Genomic DNA, 16,021 nt, shown 5'->3' with positions numbered 1-16,021 from the left:
GTATCCAGGGTCCGTTCATGTTGCAGAATCAGAAAAAATAGAATTTTCTGGAATTAAAACTTTCAACTTTCCGGGCTTTATTTCTTGGTCTTTCAAAGACATATAAATAGGAGAGTTCAGAACGTGATTAAAGGGGTTGAAATCGCATAAGAGAGACGGCGGCTAGGAGGCTTAGAGATTTAAGAACGCTTCATTCGAGTTTTTCTTCCTTTTTTCTTTAGATTAATAAACTTTTGTTGAATATTATTTTCATTTATTGATTAGTTTTTCTTCAACCAAGACCGCGAGATTGGGCCAGACAGTTTTATGTTGAATATTTGGATATTTATTTAGGATTTTTGGATTTTTGTTAATATTATTGATTGTTGGATTTAAATTCTGTCTTGTGAATGACCTGATCAACTATTTACTTGCTTGTTAATTGATTCCAAGTCGACAGAAGAGGAATTGATTTCGATCACTCCAATAATTGACATATGGTTAAACCGACTAGAAATAGTATTCGGTTTTAGTATGCGGCTTTAGGTGAAAACTGAATTATCACAAATATTGAATGCATTCATGTTTGATTAGAATTATGAAAATTAATCCGTCATAACTTGTATAGGTTTAACATGTTCTAGAAATAGACTGCTAAACAAGATAGGATAATTCGCCGTGATTTAAGATTAAATCTGGATCCTGGATTTGCCACTTGTTTGCATGATTTGTTGGGTACCTGCTTTTGTCTTGGTTGTCTCTATTTAATTGAATTTATTTTTCTTATATTTTAATTCTTATTTTATTTTAGTAATTAAATTTTTATTTAATTTTTAGTGCTCGTTTTATTATTATGTCTATATTAAGCTAAATAATTAATTCTTGAGAATTGACAACAGTCCCTGTGGGATCGATACTTGGACTCTCAGTCCACTTTACTATTACTTGACCTAGTGCACTTGCTAGTTGATACCGAATTAAGCGGTCAAGTTTTTGGCGCCGTTGTCGGGGACTGTTCAGTTAATATTAGGATAGATTATTTGTTTGAGACTAGACATTTTTTTTCTTGCATTTGTTTTATTTTTAATTATTAATATTAATTTTTCTTACTTGTGAGGTGCTTGGAGATGGATAATCGATGGGTATTCATAAGTTTTGGACAGCAATACTCGGAGCCATTCTATGTTGCTTGGAGGAGATTCAATTATTTGGCAGATTTTGATACCATAATTTTTCGAACTACACCCTAATTCAGATTTTCTATGGTGGTTTGGATGAGCCAACAAGAAGTTGGGTGGATTATGGAGCTTTGTCAACTGGCAGTCACCTATTTCAGAGAGATTACGACAATGTGATGCACTTGTTAAATGATATGGCAGATTTCGACTACCATTGGCATTGGAATTCTTCACTGCAGGGTTGGAGTCACCAATATCCTCCAACACCCCACTACCCAAAATTTTCAAATCAACCACGTGAGCATAACGTGGAGAATGGAGAGTATTCTAAACAATTTCTGAATCAGTTGCAGGACATTGTTAATAGACAGTCAGAGATCAACCAAAAATTTTCAGAAACTCACATCAATTCTTTGAGTTTCTTGGATGAACAAATGAAGCTTCTGGTGCAGTCAGTTCCTGATATCAATCAAGAGAATGAAGCGATTTGTGTTGATCAATTTGCATGGGAGTGTGATCCTGCGACCGTAATTGAGCCAGATCAAGAAGAAATTTTGTTTGAGAAATTTGAATGTGACAAAGAGCCGAAAGTTACAGTGGAGGAGGAAGAAATATACAAGGCGAAAGATTTGTCCTCGTCAATGATATTTTCATGCACACCATTAGAAGATTCATTCTTTCCATTGTCGCCACCTCTAGCATATTCCATCATCTATAAGCTTCAGCCTAGATTCGGAGTCTCCTTCCAAAAGAAAAATTTCAGACCAAGTGTTGTTGGACCGACGAGCTTACAAAGTATATATCACGCCAAGCTTGAGGACGAAGGAAATCAAGACTCATACATAGAGTCGTATGATTCTTACTATGGGCGGCAACCGCTCTTTGATGGTTGATTCTACATAGTCGGGCTGTAGACTATAAACTTAGCGCTGACTGGGAGGCAACCCAGTGTTCTCTTTTCATTATTATTATTTTGTTTGTTTTTGTTTTTGTTTTATTTTTATTATCTTTTGCTAATCCTATGCATTACCTGTCGCCTTTATATGTGCAGTATATTGCCCCGCCACCAGAAGTTGATGTTGGACTTTTACAAAGGAAGATGAAAAGGACGAATAAGAAACCAGGGAAGTGCTATTTTTGTTTTCATTGTGTGTTTGTTTCGCATTCTGTTCATGGTTCTGAAGCATTGAGGGAAATGTTTTGGATAAGTATGGTGGGATCGACTAGTTTATTTTTTTGTTTGTTGTGTTTGTGTTGCATTAGTAATGTTTTGTGTTTGTTTACATCTCGTTCATTTTTGTAGTTTTTTTTTGTTTTGTGTTGCATGAGTAGGATGAGTCATAATAGCCGATGATGATATAGTTGAAAAAAATTTTTTTAAAAAATGTTGCTTTTGATTGAACATGAGAAACTGTAGGTTGAATCGTGAATCTTTTTAAGTACGCATGTTAGACTAGTGTAGTGTAGCAATTTAATTGATGAAGTTCGTGTTTGCTTGATCATTTCACGGCAATAGGTGTTTGTTGTTCATGATAGTGCTTTGAATTCTTGATAGTTGTTAGACATTGCATGTATGATCTTAGGCGTACCTATAAAGTTTTTGAAAAAACTTTTGTTGAAAATTAAGTTAACTCCATCCGGGTTACGAGCAGAGATTGAAATCCTAATATCTTGTTCTTGACTAAGTATGCGGATTCCATGGGGTTGAAAATTTGAAATTTTAAAATAACAATTCCATCCGGGCTTGGAAAATGATTGAAATCCTAATCATTCTTCCATAGCTAAGTTTGCGGGCTAAATGGGATTGTGGCTCCATCCGGGCCATAGACGAGGGGATTGAAATTCAAATCCTATCTTAGTTATAGCTAAGTTTGCGGCTAATTATTGGGGTTTATTAAAAATACCGGGTGAAAAATCCGGAGGTACGTAATTAATCTCAAGAAAGTACATATTTTTGTTTGAGATTGTTGAGATGATGGAGTACTGGATTGTGATACTTGCATTGAATTGTCATAGGTCGCTAAGCATTCTTAGGACATATTCTTTTGAAGTTGCATGAAGCTGGAATGACATGACACACACACACGTTTACGTTAAACTGATAGTGTATTGTGGACAATCAGAAGTTATTGTGGTTTTTAGTTGATTGAAGTTGGAACTTATCGGAGGCTATGTTGTTCATGATTCATTCTTACTTATGTCATTGTTTGCATATTGTTTTTGCATATCTTGCTCGAGGGTGAGCAAGAGTTAAGTATGGGGTGTTGATGAGTGCATTTTGTATGCATTAGTTTGTGATATTTTTATATCTATTTTGTATGCATTCATATTATTTTTTATGTGTTTTATTTGTTTTAGTTTATGTGTGTGTATTTCACTCCTCGGGTTAATTTTGTAGGAAAATGAATTGTTGAAGAGTGAATTACGGAGCAGCCTTGGTCAAAAATTAATTTTTAATTTTATATAGCTCCAAATTCAATCTCCACCGTTCAACATGACGTTCCAAATGTTTTAAAGGTTCTTTCCAAATTTCAGCTTGATCCGACGGCTAGAACTAAATATATGAATTTTTCAAAAAAACTATGCGCAGGCAAGGATGAAAGAGTGGGTGCCCGGTTAGCCAACTTGTGGCTAAGGGCTTTTATGACTTTATGTATAAACAATATTTGTTTAAAATAATTTACATTAATTAATGGCATTTTCTTTATCTTTCTTCATATTGTTATATTGTGATATACTATTGTTATTTTGATAAAGACCTTGAATATACTATAGTGTAAGTAAGATGAGATAGTGAATAAAGAGAGATCACTATTATGAAACACATCTTATAGTCATTGTATATTCTAAACAGTTCCTAGTCAATTGAGCCGTCCGCTAATAAGGATAAGGATCGCTCGAGATTGAGACTAGCATTTGTGATGCCATTACCACGTTTCATTGGTAGTGGACATGGAAATGTTCAAAGCATGCAAATGGATATTCATATGATGAATGATCGAACTACCTTATTCGAACTTTCCAAGTGGTTATTATTATTTGAGTGGATAAGTCTGCGGTTTTGGTTGTACACCATTATTCCTTACTACTTGAAACATCATTGAGACTCTATATGCTAGTACTATACTTTGACTCGTTTACCGACTCTATGGGGTCATCAGGTGTCGGGATTGGGTACAATAACGACACATATAGGAGTCGATGCTTTGTTGTCAAGGATTCACCACACGCTTGCGAGTGTGGATATCCTATGCGATCTGAGGAGATATTAGTGTGGCAAATCTCTAGCCAGAGTACTCGATGTGATTTAGGTTACTTGGTTTCCTAGTAGCACATGCGATGTCACTATTTGATCTTCAAGATGCGTTGCATAGTTATCGAATCTCGAACGACTCTCGATGTACCAATGGTTGTTGATTCGATCGGGATATTTGGATGAAGGGACCATACTGTACGCTAACCAAAATATACTGGTTCTTGCAGGCACTATCAGTGATACCTAGGGAATCATGGGGCGATGTTGCTAGGCGCTCTTACCATGATTCGATGGGTAAGTCGGAAATTGTTATTCCGAGTCACAAGGAGTTGCGAGCCCACGGCTAGCTGTATCCCTGAACCATTGAGGGTCACACAAGTAATGGATTACTAAACTCCGTTGAGATAGTTAAATTTAAAGAGTTAAATTTAATGGAAGAGAAGTTGGACTTCTTAACTAAAGGGAGTGGAATTTCCTAAAATGACATATGGATGGGCATTTTTGGAAATCACTGAATTCGGATTCAGAAAAATTATCTTGACTTCAAAAGATGCAGAAATGGTTTATGTGCACATTGGTGAAATCAGTTTATCAATCGGAATCATGATGAATTTTATATTAATTTTTATAATAACAGGCTTGGCTTGTTGTTCTTAAGTTATGGATTATGGGCCCTAAGGAGTTAGAGTCCTAATATAATTATAACTTAATCTAGTCTAGAAATTATCTATAAATATAGGTGTAGTGTTCGAAAATTGCATGCATTCCATCCTTGAAATTTTCGAAAAAACACTTATAATATTCTAAGGGAATTTCGAATTCTCTATTCTCTTTTTTTGAGAAAATTCGGTCTGTGATTTTTCTGAAAAGTCACTTTCTGAATTAACAGATCAAATCTGTTTATTCTCTACGATAAACATCTGATTGATTTCTAGTGCAATCAATCAGAGAATTTCTGTTTTCTATTCATGGACCTAATTCCAGATATTGATCGAGCAAGTCATCGGTTCCCGGGATTTACAAGAAGAGCAGATTAAATTCTGTTGGAGTCCATAATCAAGCCTTAGCTTGAAGAGGTAAAAATATTTAATTGTGAATTTATATTTTTACTTGCAAGATTTTAATCGTTTGGATTTGATACCCACGATATGGAATCGTTCCATATCGAAAAATAAAATTTTTAAACTTTCGCTGCTCCGGGTATCACATTCGTTTGATCAGAGAACGCGTGTTCCAACAAAGGATGTATGAACAGACCCCGTGCAAGGGTCCGGATACGGGTCCGTGCAGCTTCGTAAAAAATTCGGCGTTTTCAGTTTAAGGCACGGACCTAGACACGGACCCTTATCCAGGGTCCGTTCATGTCGCAGAATCAGAAAAAATAGAATTTTCTGGAATTAAAACTTTCAAATTTTCGGGCTTTATTTCTTGGGCTTTCAAAGACATATAAATAGGAGAGTTCAGAACGTGATTAAAGGGGTTGAAATCGCATAAGAGAGACGGCGGCTAGGAGGCTTGGAGATTGAAGAACGCTTCATTCGAGTTTTTCTTCCTTTCTTCTTTAGATTAATAAACTTTTGTTGAATATTATTTTCGTTTATTGATTATTTTTTCTTCAACCAAGACCGCGAGATTGGGCCAGACAGTTTTATGTTGAGTATTTGGATGTTTATTTAAGATTTTTGGATTTTTGTTAATATTATTGATTGTTGGATTTAAATTCTGTCTTGTGAATAACCTAATCAACTATTTACTTGCTTGTTAATTGAATCCAAGTCGACAGAGGAGGAATTGATTTCGATCACTCCAATAATTGACATATGGTTAAACCAACTAGAAATAGTATTCGATTTCAGTATGCAGTTTTAGGTGAAAACTGAATTATCACAAATATTGAATGCATTCATGTTTGATTAGAATTATGAAAATTAATCCGTCATAACTTGAATAGGTTTAACATGTTCTAGAAATAGACTGCTAAACAAGATAGGATAATTTGCCGTAATTTAAGATTAAATCTGGATCCTGGATTTGCCACTTGTTTGCATGATTTGTTGGGTACCTGCGTGTGTCTTGGTTGTCTCTATTTAATTGAATTTATTCTACTTCTATTTTAATTCTTATTTTATTTTAGTAATTAAATTTTTATTTAATTTTTAGTGCTCGTTTTATTATTCTGTCTAGATTAAGCTAAATAATTAATTCTTGAGAATTGACAACAGTCCCTGTGGGATCGATACTTGGACTCTCAGTCCACTTTATTATTACTTGACCTAGTGCACTTGCTAGTTTATACCGAATTAAGCGGTCAATATACATCCCCCAAAAATCAGAATTTCTATAATTGCTTCAGAAATTCATAATAATTCCAAACGCCGTTCTTTTTCCGATCCGTCTTGGATATGTAATCTATGCTAGCTCAAGCACATATATATTCAATAATAATAGAATTCCATCATCCACTCCGAAATCAAAACATGAGAGAACTCAAGAAAACATACGTCAAAACTTAGCTCTCGGAGCGGTGATCGCAAATATATGTTCAATCTTGAATTCTACCGAACAGATGATGAAAACCGAAGATTTGAAAGCTTCAAAAATGGCGTTGGGTGAGTTTTTCAGCTTCTCCTCTATGCTACTGCTCATTGCACGTGCAAATTCTAAGAATAGAAGTGAAATTTAGATATATATTTGCCTATTTATAGTTTAGTCCCTGAACTTTGGCTTAATTGCAAATTAGTCCCTGCGTTATTTGCAAATTAGCTCTCGGCCAATATTTTTAATTCAATTTCAATCTTAAATAATTTAAGAACATTATAATTTAATTCTAAACTCTAAATATCCCCAAATTAAATATTCTCTGATTAAAATTAAATAATCCCTGCCTTAAATTTCTATTGGAATTTAAATCTAAACTCCAAAAATACTAAAATTAACATTTTCTCAAATTCGGAATTTAAATCTCAAATCCCGTAAATATTCAGTACGAATATTTTAATCTTTTAATTTAAGAATCCCGAAAATTAAATTTTAATATCCGTAAATTCTCAAATTAAATATTTTTTACCCGAAATTTAAATCTCTACTTCCTTAATTAATCCTTTAATATTTTCGGGTCTTACAATTCCTCCCCTCTAAGGAATGATTTCGTCCTCGAAATCGTATTCAATCTTACTACTTAATCTCGTAAGTTGTATAGCTGACTGAAGTAATACTTACTTCAATTATGTGAGCTTTAGATATTTGTACTGATATCTTCTCTTATTCGTCTATCTGATCGCTTCTTCAATCATAGATAATTCATTGTTCTGTAATCATTGAGTCAACTTATAGTTGAGCTGCTCTTTTCTCTAAATCAAAATCTGCATTGTTTATTCTTCTTAGCTCAAAATCTTATCGACTTCAGCTTTATCTAATTGAAGTCACAGGAAAGAGTTTAGCTGATGTTGTTCAACTTAAATACAAAGATCACATCTCATTTGTCTGAAAATTCTAGATTAAATATTAATCAATAAGCTAGATTAATACTCACAAGAATCAATTATTGATTCACTTCTGAAATCTCTTTTTGAAATGGATAATGCTCTGAAACAAATTTTTCTTGCTGATCATTCTGTTCACACATCAAAATCTGTATATTTTACTCCTCTGCTACCTCCATCTATTCTGCTTTATTCTTGCTCTATTCGGATCAATCTTCATATTCTCTGTTTTTTCTCGAATCACCTCTGATCGAATAGCTGATACTTCTGAAATACTGTCTTCATATAAAGACAATTCTGCTTTTCTTATCATCTTATCATCAAAACAATGTCTCTATATCTATTATATAACTGTCACATGAATTACAATAATCATGTGACAGAAAATCAATCAGCTAGTACCGAATCTAGTACTACAGTTCTGAGTATATCCTCGGAAATCTGGATAATCACATCTGATAGTCCACTAATCAAAGGATGGTATAATGAAATCTCATAAAACCACACACTCAGAACATCTGATAATCAGTGCCACAAGGTAGAAAATAAATCTAAAGTCTCTATCTCGACAATAGATTGCAATAATTCTTGTAATCTCATAACATGCATTACTCATTTCTTAACAGTTATCTCATCAATATCTGTATCGCATCTAATACAGCATATTCTTGAATATGTCGAAATCTTCCACAATCTAAATCGCAAAACCATGACAGTTTGAGTAGTTTCGAACTAAAATCTTTCAAAAAGTTGATCTTATTTCGGCTCTTAAGTAACTAATATGTTACATATACCACTTGGTCTCTTCTTTTCTGCTTCTTGTACTGGAAATATAGTATTGGTAATTTCAATTCTGTCGTATCTGCTTTCATTTTCTTTCACCAATACTCCTTTCCAAGTAATTCATACAATTTAAAATAACTGGATGAATATGAAATCTGTTGTAGTATGCCTCTTTCAAAATCTGATATTCCATTTCTAAAATATCTGAAATAAGCAAACTACTTATTTACTTCATAATCCATCAACTCTGATCTGATTTCTTGTCTCATATCTGAATCTAGCATTCTCAATATAATTTCCATTGCTTGATCTCATATCAATGTTGCTTTAAACTTTCAAAACTAATCTAGCTTAGTTGGATTGCAACAATTCTGATTGTTTGAGTATCTATCTAGAAACCCAAATACAAAAACACAGATCTGTACTCAATCGATCAAGCATTCATCTAATTTCTTCTTTCTATTTCTTACTGAATGAAATCATGCAATCAATCCATAAATATTCTTGGTACTCTGTATCTAAATTTCTATCAATTACGAGCCAAAAACTTCAAAGTGTACTGAATATATACATTAAATGATCAGCAATTCTCGAATCTTGACTCAAAGAAATGTGCTCAAATCAATATCATCCAAAATTACATATTCTGGATGACAAAATCTGCTAAGTGATACCAACTCACTTGCATCATAAACTAAAAAAAATGAATCAAATCAGACTCTAGCAAATAAATAAGAGTCAATCAAGATCGATCGAGGTCGAATAGCAAAAACCTTAGAATCGATATCAAGAGATTCAAGAATCATGATTTTTATCATGTAATATCTTCAACAAAATTGAAGAGAAAGCTCAACTGTAACTGATTTTTCTTATTCTCATTTGATATGAGTTTATCAATTAATTCCCAATTGACAATAGTCGAATATCATCTTTTCGACTTAATTCATTGTCATAGAATTAATAACCAATTCGATACTAGGATAATTCTTCATTCATCAATCTTCTAGCTGTTTCTGAAGTTCTTCAGTTCAAGTAGTGCTTTTCTATACGAGTTGTCACAAGATCTTCGTACTAGACACCACTCTCTATATAGAACTTCTTTCATTTCGTAGAAAGGTCGGAATATTTCATCTGACTATTTCTGTACATTCTAACCACTGACATATCTGTCAATTCTAGGTTAGTTCTATACTGGTCTAGTACATCTACTAGAATTCTTCTGACATTCTTCTACTTTAATCTTGATAAAATCAGTACCAAAATAAAATAAATCTTATTTTCGGAAACTCATATCATAAATCTCTAATCATTTCTATTGCTGATCTAACTTACTCACTGCACGGGAAACAATCAACAGTTAACTGGTACTCAGCTATAGCATTAATATCTATAATGCATGCTAGCTTAATACCCAAGTCTCATATTATCAAATTCAATCTTATTTCCTCAAATCTGTATGTTATCTTTTATGTCTAATCTCTCAAATGCATTCCATCTACTCAAAGGCAAAATCTCAGCAAATACAATTAATAAAGGCTCAACAGATAAAGATTGTAGCATAACAAAGCACTGATCTATGAATGTATGCTATGCAATTAAGATATAAGAAGGTTAACTAGAATTAACTCACTTACGTACAATATTATTATCTGATACAACTTGAGCATAATCTTCTGTAATTGCTTATTTCCTATGAGATCATCTGCCATTCGAATTTCCTATTGATCTGTTTCAGCTAGGGGGAGCTATTCTTATATTTCTTCATCTGTTGGCTTTTAGGTTGAATCAATCTTTGATGTTGTTGTCACTATCTCTTGCTTCATAGCTATACCGCTATGGAATATGTAGTGGAGGTGATGATAATAGTTTTCTCAATTACAGAGGCATGAATAAAATTCCACTCTGCCTCATACAACCGGTTCGTGGTTTTTTTATTCTGTCACTGACTTCAATCAACTCATTCAGGTTGTTATGCTTCTGTTCTGCAAATTTTGCTTTTCTATCTTCTTTATCACATACAAAAAGAAACAATTATGTTTACTTACCTGCCAAACCATTTCAGTACCTCTGTTCTTCAACAAGATTTTCTGTACAATTCACCAACTTCGTGCTAAGACAAGGAGTTGAATAAAAATCAGGCTGGTTATATGTTCATCTGAATATTCTTCACTTGAACAACTAATCCAGCTTTTCAACTCAACCCCTTTCTAGACATAGCATATTTTGTATCTTTCTGAGTTGGTGCTTAATACCTCTGGAGTTGTTCATCTAACATCATCCTCAGTAAAATCCTTGTATATATCGGTTCAAAACTTACCATAACACAGCTCTGTTCTATCTGGGGTTCTCATTCTATCTGTAAAATATGTTTTCTTCTATAAAAAAAAAAAAGCAATATATAATGCAGAGATTATAAAATACAATTCAGTATAACATACATATAATCTCATGCTTCTGAATATAACACATGCTTGCTAATTCTCATGCTTTTCAAATAATACATGCTTGCAACGAATTCACTTAGTCAGATAAATTCAATTAATCATGCATGCATATCAGCATAAAAGCATGTAATTCTCTTATCGGTAAAGCAAGCAGTGTTCAAACATTAATCATATTCGCATACAATTCTACAAATCAAGTAAAGCATAATCATGCAAGACAAAAAATTCATGCGACTCAATCTACCCCGCTCAACATCTTTCTTATTCCAAGACTTTATGCTCTGATACCACCTATTCTGGGGACCTCGGGTTGCTAATCTATTTTTAAGGAAAAAACATACATTAAACATCATTAATGCAAATAAATAAATCAAGAACGAAATTTATTTTTAAAAACTACAACATCAAAAGCATTCATACAAACATTACTCTCCTTATCTAGGATAAATAATGTCAAATATAAACTAGTACTCGGCAAACATATTTACAAAAGTTCTTATTCTTGATCTAACTTGTTTTTCAAGTCATAATACATGTCTTCTGCTTAAAACCCGAGTCACCACTTCTAATCTTTCAATCTCGTGCTATCCAAGCCACATCTGACTTGCTCATGCCCCAACCTGATGCAATGCACACATACAAACAAAGCAACAGCTGGATAACTCCGGTGAGAATAAATCTCAGTATGAACAACATGCATATACATCATTTAAGCATATGAAATCTATATGCCATAATAATCTAAAATCATCAAAACATGTAACAACATGTAAATCATAGAAGCACATTCAATTCTTAAATTCTTAAAGCATAGTTGTTATCTACAACAATATCATAACAAGCATATCAATACATTCATATCTAGAATGACATATAACAACATGCAAGCATTTATAACTGCATATTCTAAACCACAGAAATCTATAGGTTAATGCATAAATGCAATGCAAGTTTCAAGGAATAAGCTATCAAGTCTGATAACAACGAATCTTAGCTCTTGGGGTCCTGGGGAATAAAATCTAGAACCAACCACCGACTCACCCAATCAAGGTGGCGTCAAGAATCTTACTTCCCCTGACTTTGGTGCAACTATAGTGAGTTTTATGGATCTGTAAGCGAATCTACAATCCATGTCACTCATCTATAGCTGTAACACCCCACTGTATCAAGACGGGTGTTTTCAGTGTGCTTATGTCCTCACTCACACGCACCCTGAAAAACTTCCCAGGGGGTCACCCATCCTATAATTGCCCCAAGTCAAGCACGCTTAACTTTGGAGTTCTTATGTGATGAGCTTCCAAAAAAAAGATACACCTTCTTAATATGAATAGTACATATGAAATTTTTTAAGCCCTCCTCAACCATGTAGTCCCATACCTACAAAGTCTCAGAATCCCTCTCATTCCGGCACGGGATCGGTTCATTCATATTTCCTTCCGCCTAGAAGCCTACCAGGAGCCACTCATTGTCCGTGCAACCTCTTGGTACCGGCGATCACTCCCTGCCTCTTCAGCCCCGCGCGTCACAATAGCCCTCCAAATGTCATTTCGCAATCTAGGCCAATCAGCCCTCTATGCTTTTCAAGTTGGGTTCAAGATGAATGCAACATAATCTTGATGCATTAAATAATACAAATCTGTAAAACATCTTGAACATGTAATCACATAATCATTCAAAGCAACAATAACAATTCAATCACATAAGAACACATAAACATTTAAGTATGTGATTTTAGGAAACTCAATAATCATAAACGATCTTGAGTTGTTCTTCCCATCATATTTAATGTAAATTCATACCTTTCAGTATTAAATCTGAAGTACTTGAACCTCGCAAGGATTTGCTCAAACTTGGCAAAATCTGTTCATTCCAACTCTTGAGCATTCACCTTGCTAGTCAAAGATCTTGTTTGCTTCAAACTTCATTCGACTCGAATTCTCCGATTCATATTCTTATTGCCTTGAATACTTCGAATCAAGATCTATGATCTTCATCTCAAGTTTGAAAGGAAGTATTATACAATTCACAATCATCTTCCAATCCTATTCAATGCTTAACAACTTCAAAACTTGATCAAAGAACCAAAATTCAACCGACGGCATCCGATTTCGAAATCGTAAATCTTAACAACTCTAAACTTGATTCACAAACATTAATTCAAAATTCTATGAATCATATCATCTTCATTCCCTCATAAAGATTTCGAAATCATCCTTTACAATTTTATGAATTTCATCAAATATAAACCGACGGTGTAATGGTGCGAATTCGATAATTCCAAAAGCATTAAAATCAATCATACTATGATCTAACCATGATATTATCGCCAATTTAATAGCATAATCTCTAAATATACATCCCCCAAAAATTGGAATTTTTATAATTGCTTCAGAAATTCATAATAATTCCAAACGCCGTTCTTTTTTCCGATCCGTCTTAGATATGTAATCTATGCTAGCTTAAGCACATATAAATCCAATAATAATAGAATTCCATCATCCACTACAAAATCAAAACATGAGAGAACTCAAGAAAACTTACGTCAAAACGTAGCTCTCGGAGCGGTGATCGCAAATATATGTTCAATCTTGAATTCTACGGAACGGATGACGAAAACCGAAGATTAGAAAGATTCAAAAATGGCGTTGGGTGAGTTTTTCAGCTTCTACTCTATGCTACTGCTCATTTCACGTGCAAATGCTAAGAATAGAAGTGAAATTTAGATATATATTGGCCTATTTGCAGTTTAGTCCCTGAACTTTGGCTTAATTGCAAATCAGTCCCTGTGCTATTTGCAAATTAGCTCTCGACCAATCTTTTTAATTCAATTTCAATCCTAAATAATTTAAGAACATTAGAATTTAATTCTAAACTCTAAATATTCCCAAATTAAATATTCTCGGATTAAAATTAAATAATCCTGGACTTACATTTCTATTGGAATTTAAATATAAACTCCAAAAATACTCAAATTAATATTTTCTTAAATTAGGAATTTAAATCTCAAATCCCGTAAATATTCAATACGAATATTTTAATCTTTTAATTTAAGAATCCCGGAATTTAAATCTCAGTATCCGTAAATTCTCAAATTAAATATTTTTGACCCGAAATTTAAATTTCTACTTCCGTAATTAATCCTTTAATATTCTCGGGCCTTACAGAGATTCTTTTTATTGGAGGAAATATTTAACATTTATTTGGAGAGAAAAATAGGGCTTTTTGGAGGGGAAGTATAAAAGAAAAGAGGGCCCGACTTTGAAAGAACTTTTGCCATATTTTCAGAAGACGGCTAGAGAGCTTGGAAGAGAAGAAATGAAGAACACAAGCAAGACCCGCGCACCATCGTTGAGAATTTCTTTATTCTTCTTCTCCTAATTTATTTATGTTGAATTCAAACATTAGAATTTTGTTTGATTTTGATGTTATGGAGTAGTTGTTCTTTGATCGGGGCCATGATAGAGCCAGACTATCGATGTTTGTTCATGTTTAGATTGATTGATTTTTTATTTATGATATATTTATTGATTAATATTTACACAGATTTCTTGCTTTTAATCTGGCCAATTAATCGCATGTTTGTTGTTCGATATGGACTTAAAAAGAAGAGATTGAAATTTGCTTCAAAAATATTAATCAACACATGGTTAAACTGCCTAAAAATATTATTCGGTTTCAATGTGCAATTTTAGGCAAAAGCTTAAATTCCATAGTTGCGAATGCATTTTTGTTTAATTCAATTCAATTAAAAATTATTGGACTGTTAAATAAAAATAGGATATTTAATTCTAAAAATATATTAATAATTATTTTAGAGAATTTCATCGTGAATGTGAATAATTCTTGCTTGATTAAATCCAATACGTGACAATAATTGATGTCTGGTACCGTTGTGTGTTCCTGGTCATTTTTTTGAAATTTGAATTCTTCTTGAATTTACTCTGTTTTTAAATTTAATTAAAAAATTTTTTAAAATAATTTAGTTTATTTCATTTAGTTGATTAATTCATAAAAATCCCTCATTTTGATTTGCCTAGATGAAATTAAATAATTTATATCTTAGTAATTAAACAATAGTCTCTGTGATATCGACTTGTACTCAATCCAATTATATTATAACTTGACCTACTACACTTGCTAGAATTTCCCAACCGAAATCGTCGGTCAGCCATGCAAAAATCTGAAAACCCTTCCTTCTATTTTATTATTTATGAGTTGGATTGACTATTCACTAGAGGAATGGGCTGCATGGATGGCTTGAAGTGCATAAGATTATCAAGGGTACAACCGTGGAGGATTGAAGCTCTACTAACTAACCTAACAAATAGCCGACTTTGGAAGCATGGATATCGTTATGCATATAAGAAGAACAGAAGATGCGCGCAGATGGATCCCAGCACATATACGATCATTCTCTCCTACTCTTGAGTTGCAAAAGATTATATTAGTTGAATGATTGTATCTCTCATTGATTCTTGATATGTGCATTGTATTGCGAAGATAGATCATAGAAATTGATTTTGTAAACAACTCTGATTTCGATATCTTGAAGAAAACATTTGAGCCTTGGGCAAAAGTGCATGTAGGAGCATTGATCCGAACCACAATATATCGTTTTGTTCTCTTTTTTCTATTCCTTGTTCTTTGTTTCGTTGCATGTTGTGCAATTCTTGGTGAGATTACGTCGACGTCTGCGTTTGATCATCAATATTGTATTGAATACATCTAACAAAATGACATCAGATCCTGTTTAAAGGTGACACCACACAGTTTTACATTGAGAAGTTCACGGGCAAAAATGACTTTGGTCTATGGAGGTTGAATATAAGGTCATTGCTGGTTCAAATGGAGTCGAAGATGCACTCCTGGGAGAAGAGAAGATGCCTAATAAAGTCAAAG

Source organism: Henckelia pumila, chromosome 4 (assembly GCF_033568475.1).
Source record: "Henckelia pumila isolate YLH828 chromosome 4, ASM3356847v2, whole genome shotgun sequence".
Lineage (NCBI taxonomy): Eukaryota > Viridiplantae > Streptophyta > Magnoliopsida > Lamiales > Gesneriaceae > Henckelia > Henckelia pumila.
This window is presented reverse-complemented; position numbering follows the sequence as displayed.